Genomic DNA, 14,230 nt, shown 5'->3' on the forward strand with positions numbered 1-14,230 from the left:
TGTGAGCGCTCCAAGTAAATGTTGTAAGCTCTGACTGCACTACTGACAGTGGTTCCAGTATAAAAATGTGTACACATGTTTTCAAAGTTTAGCAATATGAGGCTATGTCTAATGCTTCCAGAATGCTCTTTGATTCAATGCAAATATTTGCAGAAGCTGGAAAGCAAGATTGAGGATTATTTGCTTCCAAAATAAAATGTTGATCAAAAAATGAAAGCAGGAAAAAAACATTTAGCTAAACTATTGTAAAATTCCAGGTACCTTTTCTTTGCAGCATCATTTAGTAACGTGTTGATGCATGCTAGTATTTCCCAAAAATATTCATAATAGGAAATCAGTGCAACCAGTTTCAATAAGATTCTGGGAAACAGAAATAAGCAAGCATTGGCAAAGCCAGTAGGTCTGAAAATGGTGGTCAGCTTTTCAGTTTTGTCAATGTGTGACTTGCTTTGGCATTGTATTTGTAAAACCTTATTGGTGTGGGAGCTGCCGGGCCCTCACCATTATAACAAACACTGGCAAAAGCAAAAATTGTTTTTGGCCTCAAAAAGCACACACTGCCACAGTAGTTACTGGCACTGACCAAAATTACTTTGTCTACTGATATGATCCGTTTGAAAGAGCAGAATGCCGTCACTCACAGTGAAGCCAGCCGATACAGAGAGAGTGACAGAATTTTAATAAACGCAGAAGGTCATGGTCAACGCCAGACCAAATTAGGGGCCCTATTATTAAATGCAGCTATACGGCTTTCAAGAATTCCCAACAATTTACAGAAGTAGTACAAGAAATAGTATTCCTAGAAAATATTTGTGAACTGCATTTTAGCATGAGCAAATATGCATGTGTAGATTTACTCATGCAAAAATCTGAGTGTTTGCAAGTTCACTTTCCCTCCAACCACTTTTTTCCACAACTCTGGAAGAGGTTTACATCTGCCATTGTCAGGAGTAAAGTTCCAAAATTTCCCAGTATGGGAAAAGATTAGAGAAGTGTTGCTGTAAACTCTTAAAACATGCTAGGAGGTTTGCACAGACTTAAAAGGGCAAATACTGCAACTATATTTACCACTACCTTCAGCCCTAGTATGGAGATATGCGGAAACGTGGAAACATAAAGGGATTGCAAGTATTCAAACACTACTATGATATGAGCCCTGGCATAATCAGAGAGGCTATATCAGAGCTCTTCTATAATGAGATTGCTGCCACAATTTGTAGCAGCACTACATGGCACCAAAGGGACAAGTGGATTTTGTTACAGGACAAGTAGCTTTATGAAGCAACCTGCCCCATGGACAAGGATATATTTTATTAAATTCCACACCCCTTAAAGAAACAAATTCAAATATTGTTTTAGGGGAATTATATTGAATATGTGCACAAAGGACGGGTTTTATAAAGTCCCTTAACTTTCCCTCAGGTTTTACAGTAATTAAATACATATAGTCCTTTCGAGTCCTTAAATGTGTTGTTTGCGCCAACTTTTTATTTAAGCACACAGAGTAAATACGGATCTTGGTAACAGATAATAAAGGCCATCAAAAGCGAGATTTTAATTCATTTGGCTGAAGCCGTATAGAAAACTGTGTTGTGTACCACTTAAAAAGTACATTTTCAAATAAAGTTGGTTTATTTATAATAACATTCGGCCCTTAAAAAATAGAAATAAAGGTGAATTTGTTAAATAAAATACTTTTTTCCCAAGTCCTTTAAGTAGAAACACTACTGATGCTTTTAAAAGTAAAATCGTAAGTCTACTCCAAAAAAGAGGGGCAGAGGTCACCTGCAATGTGAATGCACTGACCCTATTCATGGCTGAACCAAAATTCACTCTAATACTTTGAGCCAGAACAGTCTCTTCAAGCATGGCAAAGTCAGTTCGTGGATTGTACATGGCATCTGGTCTCTGTCTTCGGTTAATGAGCCCATTAACTTCAAGACAATTGCAAACCATTTCCCAGAATGTGTTGATAAACCCTGAAACACATTCCGAGAACAAAAAGGAAAAATTATTTCTTCCTCGCGAGATGCATTATTATTAGAAGCACGTTGATCATCATGGGGAGGAGAACACTGCGTATCGATCTAAGGTGATCAGTTAAAACATATAGGTTTGTATTTAGATAATAAACGCTGCTTATTGTTTTAATACATGCAGTACCCCCTCCCCTCCGAGTGTGATGAGAGACCCTTGAGGCTCATATCTCACAGAAATTCATTGCGTTTGGGCTTAAAGAGGCCACCCTTAATTTTTGGGGGGCCCCTTACGTTTATTCCACCCCTCCACACCGCAGGGGGCTTCCGTTGCTCCCCTGAATATATGTAGGAATTTATTGGTGAAGACAGTTCCACTAGTTTAGTGGAAAAGCAACCATCCATTCTGTGCGGTCCATTATTATTCCACTTAGGTTTGGGTACAGGCTGGTGCACCATTTCCCCATATCCTCGTTTAGAATATGTCCTACGAAAGACTTGCACGTATTTATTTATTTATTTATAAAGTTAGACCTGTGGGTGAAATAGAAAAGTTGATCACTGCACCAGGTTATCCTGTTTATCTGTACGAAGGAATCCATATCGAAAGCAGAAGTAACATTTCAGAAGAAGGTCCATAAATGCATGCCACGTGGAGCAAAATGGGAAATAGCCACTACAACGCGGCCGTTTCCACGCTGTACTTAACCACGTATGCTTTACAACGCATGCGTGGTTACCACGTAAAGCCTTTACCACACATTTCTTTACTACGAAATACGTAGTAAAGGAATGTGTGCTAAAGGTAGAATTAAAAAAGGGGGCTGGGGGTCCACCCCAAAAAAAAGAGTGAGCTTAAAAAAAGAAAGAAAACTCTTACCATAAAGACGATGATTTGTGCCTTTTGTCCTTCCTGAAATAAGACAGCCTCCCTAACGACGTAATAACGTACATGCGTCTACGTACTGCCTTTACAAAAAAATAGAAAAAGGACCACTTAACATTGAAGGAGAAGTAAGTCTATGAAAAACTGAGATTTTTTTTTATATACTAACTTTTAATGATTTTAGGGAACATATAAGGAATTGGGGCAGGGATGGAAAAAAGCATTTACAATGAAAATGCCATTATCATGCATAGTTATACAACAAAAATCATGGTATAGCTATGCGTGGTAAAGACATTCTCGTTGTAAAGCATATTCGTGGTAGTGGCATTCTCGTTGTAACGCATGCGTGGAAAAGGCATGCGTTGCAACGGAATGCGTAGTAACATCATACAACCGAGCAAAACATGTTAAATCAGCTAACAATATATGAAGACTATTCACGGAGAACAAGGGTAGTCACTGGTTGCAAGGCAGTATCAAAAAGGGAAACTGATGGGTCCTCTGATCATGATGCAATCTAATGAGATAGTCAAGTTACTCCCATTATACACTTAATAGTGTCCCGATAAATGGAAGAGCTATAGGCTCAAAGAGCTGCAGAACTTTGCAAAACAGTATCCGGCTGTCGCAGTCAGAAGTGCAAGAGTGACTGTCAGACGCTTAATTTTGATAACTTCTTACCATCACGCACAAGTGACATCACAGTCACTTTCAACTTTCAGGGGTCCAGGTCAGACCTAAGACTATTCAGCATCCAACTTCTAATTCCAAGACAGTCCTAATGATGACTTTTGGACTAACTCAACTGTCTAAACATCGATTCACCACGGGTGCCACAAGAAATATTTAGAATACATATATTCACACCGCCTTACATCACAAAAAGATATTTTGCTCTGGCCCCTTACAAAAACATCCCACCACTTAGTTTCCATTGAGGCCTAATGCTCTCCTTTAATCTATTATTTTAATCACCACCGATGTGATTTACTCTTGCTGCGCTAAGCACTGCTCCCCACACTTGTAGCTGCTTTATGCCAATTCATAAAATGGATTATCTGATGTAGTCCTTTATTTTGGTTTGGGAATTCATTTGGCAAGCTTCACTAATTGAGCTTAGACAACAATCCAGGCTTGTTATCCAGGCTCAACAGCAGCCTTTGTGGGGACCAGGTCACTAACTATGCCCAGACGTGGCAGATGACGGCTGATTAGCCAGAAACCGGTCCCAGGATGCTTGTTTCCGGTCCAGGGAAGACATGGCTTGGCAGTTAGGGCTGGACTGTTCCCATGAGGCACAGGGTCAGACTGATTTGCATATGGCCATGTCTGAACTGGGGTGGTGGAGTGAGCTAAAGAATGATGGTGGATTAAACCCAGATCAGTTGACTGGGGGTGAGTGTTTGATTTGCTCAAACTCTCCGTCCATCATCCCCTTTGGTATCGCTTTGTCCCAACCTCCAGTAGTTTCTTTGGGAGGGAGAAAGGGAGGCAAGCACTACCGACTACCATTTTTTGTGTGTAAAAGGCCGCTTTATTGAAACAAGTGCACATCACATTATTACCAAACTGGCAAACCGCCTTACAAAACTAAAACCTCTCTAAACATCGAGTTACCTGACCCCCTTTTGTTTTTCTCCCCCCACCCCTACGATCCCACATGATAAAATCCCCCCAACATAACAATATATAACAGCATTATATCTTATGAATATCCAATTTTCTCCCCTACCTCTTAAATCCAAAACCTCACAATACCTACATTCCTATCTGTCCTTTTGCAACTGTAACCAAACTACCCTCTAATGTAACCCCCAAACTGGTTACCCTTTCCCCGCTCCCGTTCCCCAAGTCCCCAAACTTAACGACAAAATACCGAACTCCAGCCAAACTTGGCCAACATCCAAAACAAACTCCACCTGCACCTGCTTCCAGCGACAACTTACATATATCCCCACCCTGTGCACCTGTCCCCAATTCCGCACCCTTCATAAAAAAATGTATTACCAAAGGGAAAAAACCTCCCTTAAAAACATGAAGCCCAGGGGGGGTGAGCGGGGACAAAAATCTACTCTCCGCTCCCAGCCACCAGGTTTCAATACCTAAAATGGTGGCTGGGAAAACGCGGGCAGCCCCCTTTATACTTGGGCTATAAAACTTGACATTGGGCTGCCTTTGGGCTATTCCCAGGCAGCCCAAAACGGCAAAATGGCCGCTCCCATGTCTTGCTTCCCTTTCCCTCCCAAAACTGCCCGGGGTCAGACCTCGCGGCTCGGCTGCCCCCCAAATCCCCCTTCTCCCGACTATGCTGGCGGCTTGTTTAGAGCTTCCCAGATGTAAGAAGCTTGTAGTGACATCACTGGCCATGCAGCGCAAGAGAGAGAGAGAAGTAAGTGACATCTCTCTCCTACATCTCTCTCCTGCCCACCCTACTTTTATTGACCTAGTGACAATTGCAAGATTATTTCAAAAGTCCAGATTTCTTGATTTTGTTTTCAAATTGAAAAACTCTGGAGCATTTGATTCATTGTGTATTACATCCCATTACTGATGAATATACTGGTTGTTAATGACCAAGAACCCAAGTCATAAGCCAGAGGCACAGGTGAAGTCCTATACCAGCAAACAATTAATAGAGCCTGAGACAGAAGTTATTAGAAGGCTGCTCGGCAATTCCATCCATACGGGTGAAATATTCTGAATAAAAAAGGGAGAAACACAAAGTCAAACATTGGAATATTGGAGTCGAAGGCCTATATCAGCCATTATTGGCACTGAGACACTCCATTTTCATCAATGGCACTCTCAACAGTAATTGTTCTACAATTACATATATATGAAATCTAAACTTTGGTTATCAATATGAATGGTAATTAACGGATCAATGGTAGCGTAATGACAGTATGCAAGGCACTGATATGGATTTCATTTAATAAGAAATTAAATGTCATTTTCATAAAATAATAGGACATGAAATAAGCTCTGTAAATGATTCTGTTTTAAAATAAAGAAAACTGGCCTGAAAAAATGTGAATCTGCTTCAGGATTCCCTTTAATGTGCTATTTATTCTTTTTATAAAAGGCATTTCCTTCTGTATTTCTATAAATCAAAGACAAGATGGGGGCACAAGCGAGTACTAACTGGTGAATTCTGACCCATAATGCTGACAAGGGGGCACATTCTTTTCCATAGTTAAAACTCACCAACTCTGTTCACTTACTCTAAATTCCTTGAGAGGTCCTCCTCTCCATCTACTGATACAGTGAAGTGCAAAATCGCACACTACTTACTTCAAGAGGGTCACTACTGACTTGCATCCGGACCTCGTATACTTCCTACCCGAATAACTGCATGATATAAAGATTGTACTTCAGGAACGCTATTAATATATCTCTTTAAATCCACTTTAGATCTCTGTTTAAGGTATTAACTTTTCCATATTTACCCTTTCTGGGTAAAAAAAGAAGTAAACACCTTGGGTTTGAATCCATTGCAGCGTCCATGTGTAAGTATTCACTTCCGGTGTAAGTATTCACTTCCGCTGCAAGCAGGGGGCCCTTATAAGAAGACTGGAACACAGTGTTCTATCCAAAAGAGGCCAAAACTTCCATCGCTGATGGAGTAGAGAGAAAGACAAGCATTTGCAATGCAATAGGTCTCGCATTAGGAAAGTTTGAGCTATTGGTATTGTAAATGGCAAAGTTTTTATTTATGTTTCTTTTTTTTTAAATAGCTAAATTAATAGCTTCGTCATTTACAATGCCAATAGTTATAACTTTCGCAAATGTGATACCTATAGCATTTGTAATGCAATATGTTTTGTATTTACAAACCGCGAGAGGACAAAAAAAAGCTCCGGACCACCGCCTCCTCCCAGGCCTTCAAAAGGGACCTCAAAGTTCTCCTCCTCCAGAGACACCTCCAAAAGTAATTCACGTCCTCTTGCTATTTGTGAGGAAGACTTCCCACTACTGATAATTTCAACTTTCCATGACCATGGAAGTGCCTTCCCAGTGTATGCCTGTGATTGGAGGGTCTGCCTTTTTGCAGTATTTTCCATGTACTGGTGTTCGGTGCCCTTTTGTAACATGCACACACCACTCTGCCCTTGCAACACACGGCTGCTACCTCTCACATGTCTTTGCCTTTGATACTTGCACAAGTGCCACCTTGCCCATGTAACGCTTGTTCCTGAGCCTGAGTGTCTAGCACTTATTGCAGGACTATACCTCTAATTATACTCTGTTTTCTCTTATAACTGCACACTTGTCACTTTCATTTCCTCTTGTGCACTTTTGACTACCTCATGTATTTTGGTTGCTCACAATTTTTACTCAAGTATTTTGTTTGCTCACGATTGTCACTATTACCTTTACTACCCATGTATTCTGGTTGCTCACAATTTTTACTCAAGTATTTTGTTTGCTCACGATTGTCACTATTACCTTTACTACCTCATGTATTTTTGGTTGCTCATAGTTTTTACTACCTCATGTATTTTGTTTGCTCACAATTGTCACTATTACCTTATGTAAGTAACGTATGTTTTTGCAACCTGTTCTTTTGTAATGTTTCTCATTATGTTTCATTTCTGTTCCTAATGTGAAGCGCTCTGACGCCTTCGGGTAAAGTCTGCGCTATATAAAAATGCATAAATACATAAATAAATAAATACCGCCTTCGGGTAAAGTCTGCGCTATATAAAAATGCATAAATACATAAATAAATAAATACCGCCTTCGGGTAAAGTCTGCGCTATATAAAAATGCATAAATAAATACCGCAAATGAAACATCCTCGTCACTCTGCCGGCCTGCGACCAGGAAGTCAGGCAGGCCGGCGTGACAACAGGAAACAGGAAGTAGGAGGGCGGGAGCCTACCCCGCCTCCCACGGAAGAGCCGCGATTGTTTGGAGCACCGGAGCAGGCAGGAGCCTACCCTGCGCCCCGGTGCCGAAGGAGGGAAGAAGAGTCCTGCTGCCGAGCCCTGCAGCTGAGGAGAGCCGCCGCACGAAGGAAGCCGGTGAGTGGGTTGCTGAGCTGCGGGGGGAGCATGTGTGTGCGCGCGCGCGCGCGTGCGGGGGGGTGGGGCGCGGGCTGTGTATGTGAGTGTGCGTGCGTGTGTGTGTATGTGTCTTGGAGTGTGTGTGTGTGACTGTGGGGGAGGGGGTGTGTGTGTGAGCGAGTGTCTGTCTGCGCACGCATGTGTACGGCGCGGGACGCGACGTGCGCGTTCGCGCACACGAATCCTGGAGACAAAAAGCTCGTACACCCTCTTGTCCTCCTTCCCCCCAGACTGATCGCTATACGTCTCCAGCTGGACACATGCATCCTTGCAGGATGCATTGCCAGCGAGACCCAAAAAAGGAAGTAGCTCGTTTCTGCTTATGCATTAAACAAGTGATGGAGAAAGTTAGCTTCTTCAGTTCTGCTGCTTTTTGTTGCAGCCAAAACACAGATCCTGTTATCTAACAGTTTATCAGCGGTCGGGTAGCTAGGCCATGCCACATCAAACTGAAAACAGGCTGCTGCGCTGGACATGAACCACACGAGGCTACTTCCCTAGCAACGATTTCAGATCCAATTTCACTCTGACAAAGAAAGCAAGCACACATTGCATGCAGAAAAGTCGTCATGAAGTATTTTTTTTTGTATTTTTTTACACAATGGAGTTCTAAAATAACACTGAATCATCTAATGGTCATCTAAAATGCTAAAACGCACTCCCCAATAAAGGGGGATGGGTAAATTGCACAAAATAAATGCATAAAACGAATTCCATTTCCTATATAGTGTCCTCGGAGGTGTCTCTAGAAGTGATTCTAAGGGCACACAAAGGGTCACAACAAGAGCATCATGCACACACATGCAGTCCTTCAGGGGGGCCCATGCAAGCCAAGGCCAATGAAAATGTGTGAAGTATGGAAGGCTCCGGGCCCCTCATCATATTCTGCAAGGAGGGGCATAATGTTGTGCTATGCCACCTACAATGAGCAATCATGAAGATTGTGTGCATGTATATATATGTGTATATATATTTATATATATATATATATATATATATATATATACATATATATATATATACATATACACGTATACAGGATACATTACCCCTTGTCATAAAGTATAAGGATATTGCAAGTCACTGAGGAGTTTAATAACCATAAAGATGAATGAGACAGAAGGCCAAGCTCCTTTATGAGGTTATGGAACTCCGGTGTGATTTGCAATATCCTTATAATGTATGGCAGAGGGTACTTTAGCCCTTATAATACATTGTCAAACCAGCACCTTTCCCACAAACCACTTAAAACCTTGGTGTGTAGCTCCTTCAATGAAAGAAGGCACTATTGCAAACATGAAGAATAAAAATAGAACTTCTAGTGCAAAATTAAACACATAAAAACCTGTTAGATATTAGTTGCAAAAAGATAATAGAATCAGTTCAATACAGGTAATTTAAGCAAAAAAGCTATAGTAGCTTAGAATGTGTAGAAACATGCAGAAAGGTTCTAAATTTTCTATAATTATCTAAGGAGTGGAAAAAACAAACATGTCCTTTCTGCCAGTCACTGTAAGCTAGAAAAATACAGCAAAAGAAAGAAAAACATTGTTCATTTTTCCATTGCTGCTTCAATTATTCTCCATGACCTGGCTTTCATCTACGCTGATGTTAGAACTTAATTGCAGTAAGTTATTATGTGTTCTGATGTCTTTTCTTTACATTTGGTTCCTTGGTGGGTCACAAATTACCGATTATGAAGAAGTTAGAGACTGGTGTTCATACAGGGATTGCAGAATCCCATGTATCATAGTTACCATAGTGAATGAGTTATAGTTACTTGAGATGACTAGAAATAGTGAATTTCAGTAGTTTTTTACATTTAAAATGGAATGTTTCAACTGATATCTTCACCTAACTATAACATCGCTTTCAACTTTTATTTTTTTCAGTGAATACATTTTAAGCAAATTTTAAGCAACCTTATAAATAAACCTTACTAGGATTTGTGGTGGGGTGGTGGTCTTCGGAGCATTTTATTTCACTTCAGTTCTCTTCATTCCACTCACTGTCTTCTACAGTCTCACGGTTAAACTCTTATGCCCTCTTCTCCTCATATCTTTCTGAAACACTCCATCTGCATATCTCACATTTCATCTCTTTCCTCTTCAGCACTCTCTTTTCACTCTCTTCTGCACATACTCCCTTGCTTCTTTTTCCCTTCACTAGGCACCCATTCACCTGTAGGAATTGTGTTTTCTTTAACGTTTACCCCATCAATTTTGACAGCTGTGTACCCCCTCAATACACTTTTGAATAGAATCACAATTACAACTGACACACCTTGCCATTGCTCTGTGCGATCTGCAGAGAGGCCAAGGATTGAGGGGGGCATGCATTCTGAACCCGTTCATTACCACTGACGGCAAAGAAAGAGCCAGCGAATTGTGAAATGTTATAAGGAACAATATTGTTGTGTCCAGGTTGGGGGGAGGGCAGTGTCTATGTTTTCCAGCTGTGGCTGTCAGCTATTCACGGGGCACCCCACAGGACATGAACAGACGTGGCACAATGGACGCCCTCCGTCTGTCTGTATGTTTGTCCTCCTACTTGCACGTTTTTGGGCCTCTCTAAAAGTGCATTTTCCACTAGCCTTTTATTGAAAGCTTGTAGTACTGAAAAGCATACCTGAATCCTTCTTTTCACTGCCATATTCATTCGACCTATAACTGCCCTAGGAAATGCTATGAAACGTAAGCCTGGATAATAATATCTGAGTTAGACGATGTTTTCTTTTGAATTCTGGTGGCGAGTTTCGCATCGTATTCATCTCACATGACCTTTAAAAGGCCAGGAGGAATGCTTAAAGATTCCCACACCATGAGTGCCTGATCTTCCCTGACCATACAATGAGCTTCAGAGTCTGTACGTGAAAACACTCCGAAAACCAAGGAGCCTCCTCTCTACAGTCAATGGAGAAACAGTGTTTCTCTGAAGAGAAACAATCATTTTTACCAGAATACCTCAACCTAAAAGTTTGCTAAGTGTCTTGAAACCATGTTTCATGGATCACTGTAGCTTTATGGAGTGGTTTACAAACAGAGCTACATGACCTTGCAACAAACTTAACACATTTAGCTAAGAAACTCCCAGAGAGGAAATTGCAGCATCAGCCACAAAAAAATGCCTTTCACAATGTGCAGCCAGGGGTGGGGTGCATAAAAACCCTCTTACTTCTTAAGTCCAGTACTTCCCCTATTGGCTATCCTAAAGTGAGCGCAAACTGCACACTTAGACCTCTGCACGTTGGATTAGTGAGCTCACCTGGCCATTTCAGGCATAACGTTTGACAATCCATCGCCTCCATTTGTGCAGGGCGAATCGATTGTGCATACCTCCATAAGCAAAGGATTCAATGCACAGGGCCCTTTGTCAGACTGCATCAACAGGTTAAACGAAGCAATGTCTCACTGTGACCTTGTACCGCATTCTCAGGAAATGGCTTAGTGGGGTAGGGTGCCAGCATATCTTAACATAAAATCTTCTGACAGAAATACCATGTCCTAAATATTGTTTAGAAAAATATTCCCCCACTGGAATTAACAACAGAAACTCTACACCCAATGGGGCGTTGTTTTTGTAAACGATATTTAAAACACAATATTTCTATCAGATGATTTTGTAAATGATATATACTAACCTTACTGGGTTCTAAACAAAACTACTAAATACATAATTTAAATACACGAGTGGATAATACCAAACAACATTCTGAGAATATTTTGTGACTGTACAGCGAAGGAAAAGGACTGTTTTCCTCAGTGAAAAAATATACGACAAACTCACTCCCATACTTCAGTATATTTTTGGTTATGTTCTAGTTATTACGATGTGGCATTGAGTTCTAAAGTCAGCACAGTACAGCCAGAGGAGCTCTTAGAGTACCTGGCACCAAGAAAGACATGGAAGATTCTTTATGTGGTGGCACTCCAACCCCTAACAACCCTCCCACCTTTCACCATAGCATCCACGTTTTACAAACGCACTCTTAAGGGCAAAATATTGTTTCTCAAACCAGGAAACAGTTTTTCCTATCGAGGTTTATGGGATGGTTTAGAGTTGGGTGGTAACAGAAAATCCTCATATTTGAGGAGGAAATGCTGAACGCTGAGGAGGAAACACCAGAGGAACTTTTTCCACCCTGGTAAGGTGGAGGCAATTGTGCTGGTGGCTTCTCCTAAGGGTAACGCAGCTCTTTCACTAATAGGAGGATTTTTGTCTATCTACCTGAATGCAAATCAGACCTGTAATCTAGAGGCTTACTTTCTAATCATGGAACATGGAAATCTGGCTTCAAGGGCTTAATTTGTGCTGGTGATCGCAGGTGCTGGGCACTGACACTCATATTCGGGGAACGGGAGTCCCCAGGACTCATCGAAAGATTCTGACTCGGATCAAAAGACAGAAAAGAAAAAAAAGAGAAAGAAGAAAGCAAGGGATAAGAAAACAGTGACAAAGGGAGAAAGCATGAAGAAAAAAGAACGTCCAAGAACGAGGTGAAGAGACTGGAGTGAGTGGCAAATGAAAGAGGCATTGACGGGGAATCAAGACTAGGTTAACTCTGGCATTCGACAGCACCTGTGGTGGACTCCTAAGAAAAACCTCGGGTCCCTATATATTTGTTTTACAAATTTAGCAGTGAGGAGGGTTTCAACGCTTTGTCACTTAATCAAAGATTGCATGACCACTTTCTCTCCGTGTGCATCGACATGTATGTGTAACTATGAATCGGTGTAATGCCAACAAAGACAACCATATAGTGTACTATCCCAAAGACATGTCACAGCCGCCTCCTATCTCAGAGTGAAATGGAAACAATGCTCGTCTACGTAAAGCACATCACGGTTGACACTCGCCTGTTGTGTTACTGCTCTTTGAAGCTCGCTTCAGGCTACAACCAAATACTAAAACAGAATAAATGAAAGGCTGTTTGGACATTTCATCCTGTCCAGCCCACTAACGAACATCACAGATACTATCCCTTCTATGGGCCACACAACCTCGTCACAAACCAAACAAATTAATCACACTAAGTCAATAAGAGTACATTTCGCCCCAATTTATTAATTTATTTATTTGCAGAGTTTTATATAGCGCACGGCCATTAAGGTTAAAAACACCTGCTAATTCATGATTTAAAATGCATATGTGTTTTTTTTTCAATTAACAATGTTTCGGATAAAAAAAATGACTTACAGCGCGTTGTAGAATGCGATGCCCGACAGAGCCTTGGCAGCAACCAAACACTTCTGCTGGTTCGACAAGAACGTGCGCACTCGGGTCTCGCGCCTCACGCAGCGGAACAGGGACTTCCGCTCTGACACCTACGTCATACTTCATGCTCCCTATGACCATCAACCCGAGTGACGCAATCAGGCTAAACGCTCTATCCGGGGGTGCGTCGCCGCCATTACCACCTCACGAAGCGGCCCGGGCCCGCTTTCGAGACGACAAGCTCACACACACTCACAGACCGCACAATCTGAATGACGAGTGTAAACCGAGGCGCAGCTCAGGGAAACAGCCAAACTGCACAAGGCAACACCACCGAATGCAAATCAGCAGCCAGATCTACTGCACTTCCGTTTCCATTCTTTCTTTTCACTGCAAACCGAGAGCTTCTCTTTTGAAAGGTCAGAAACGAAAGAAATCCTCTTGTGCTGCGACGCTGGGGATTTATTTGTAATTGCATTATTTTAATGTAATGATTTGTGGCTTTCCTGTAATTGTCCTTAATGGCTTTCCTTATCCTGAATTAAGCCATTTAAGACCATGACAGAGCCTTCTCGCTTTGCTCCCTACCGGAAACTACGGTCTTCATCATGCACTGGGTAACGAGGCCCAGACAGAGAGAGCAGGGCGAGGGGTAAACACACGCCAATCAATCTCTGAACACTGAATTAATCCGAGAGGTTCATGAAATTGGCACGTGCGGGTGCCTGCAATGGCCAAGAAGCAAAAAGGCACTGGTAGAGATGCAGCATTCCACTGCCATGCATTTGAAAATACCACTTGATGGCATTTTCTGTCAAGACTCCCAAGCATGCGGAGCTACAAGTAGGGCTGGTTTCTGAGTTGGGGGTGCCCGTTTGCCAATCTTTTGTTGGCACCCCCTAATGACTTCCTTCTTCACAGATTCCTACACGGCTGCCTTCCAACAGTGCCCCTCAACTCCCCTTAGCCCCTTCTCTCGCATTTATCTATTTTATTAGCGCTACTCATCCCAATGGGGAAACGGCCTCTACAACGAAGCCGTTTCCACGAAATCATTTACCACGCATGCATTACGACGCATGCGT

The 14,230-nt window shown here is 41.9% G+C and overlaps 1 protein-coding gene across 1 annotated transcript in view; it reads right to left on the bottom strand.

Moving 5' to 3' along the window:
• ADCY7 (adenylate cyclase 7) overlaps positions 1–13,445 on the bottom strand; it is a 441,560-nt gene extending 428,115 nt beyond the window's left edge. Inside the window, exon 1 of the mRNA XM_078670626.1 lies at positions 13,128–13,445. The gene's annotated coding sequence lies outside the window, so the exon portion shown is untranslated. The remainder of the gene's footprint in view (positions 1–13,127) is intronic.
• Positions 13,446–14,230: the final 785 nt, after the last annotated feature.

This window comes from Lissotriton helveticus, chromosome 12 (genome assembly GCF_964261635.1).
Source record: "Lissotriton helveticus chromosome 12, aLisHel1.1, whole genome shotgun sequence".
Lineage (NCBI taxonomy): Eukaryota > Metazoa > Chordata > Amphibia > Caudata > Salamandridae > Lissotriton > Lissotriton helveticus.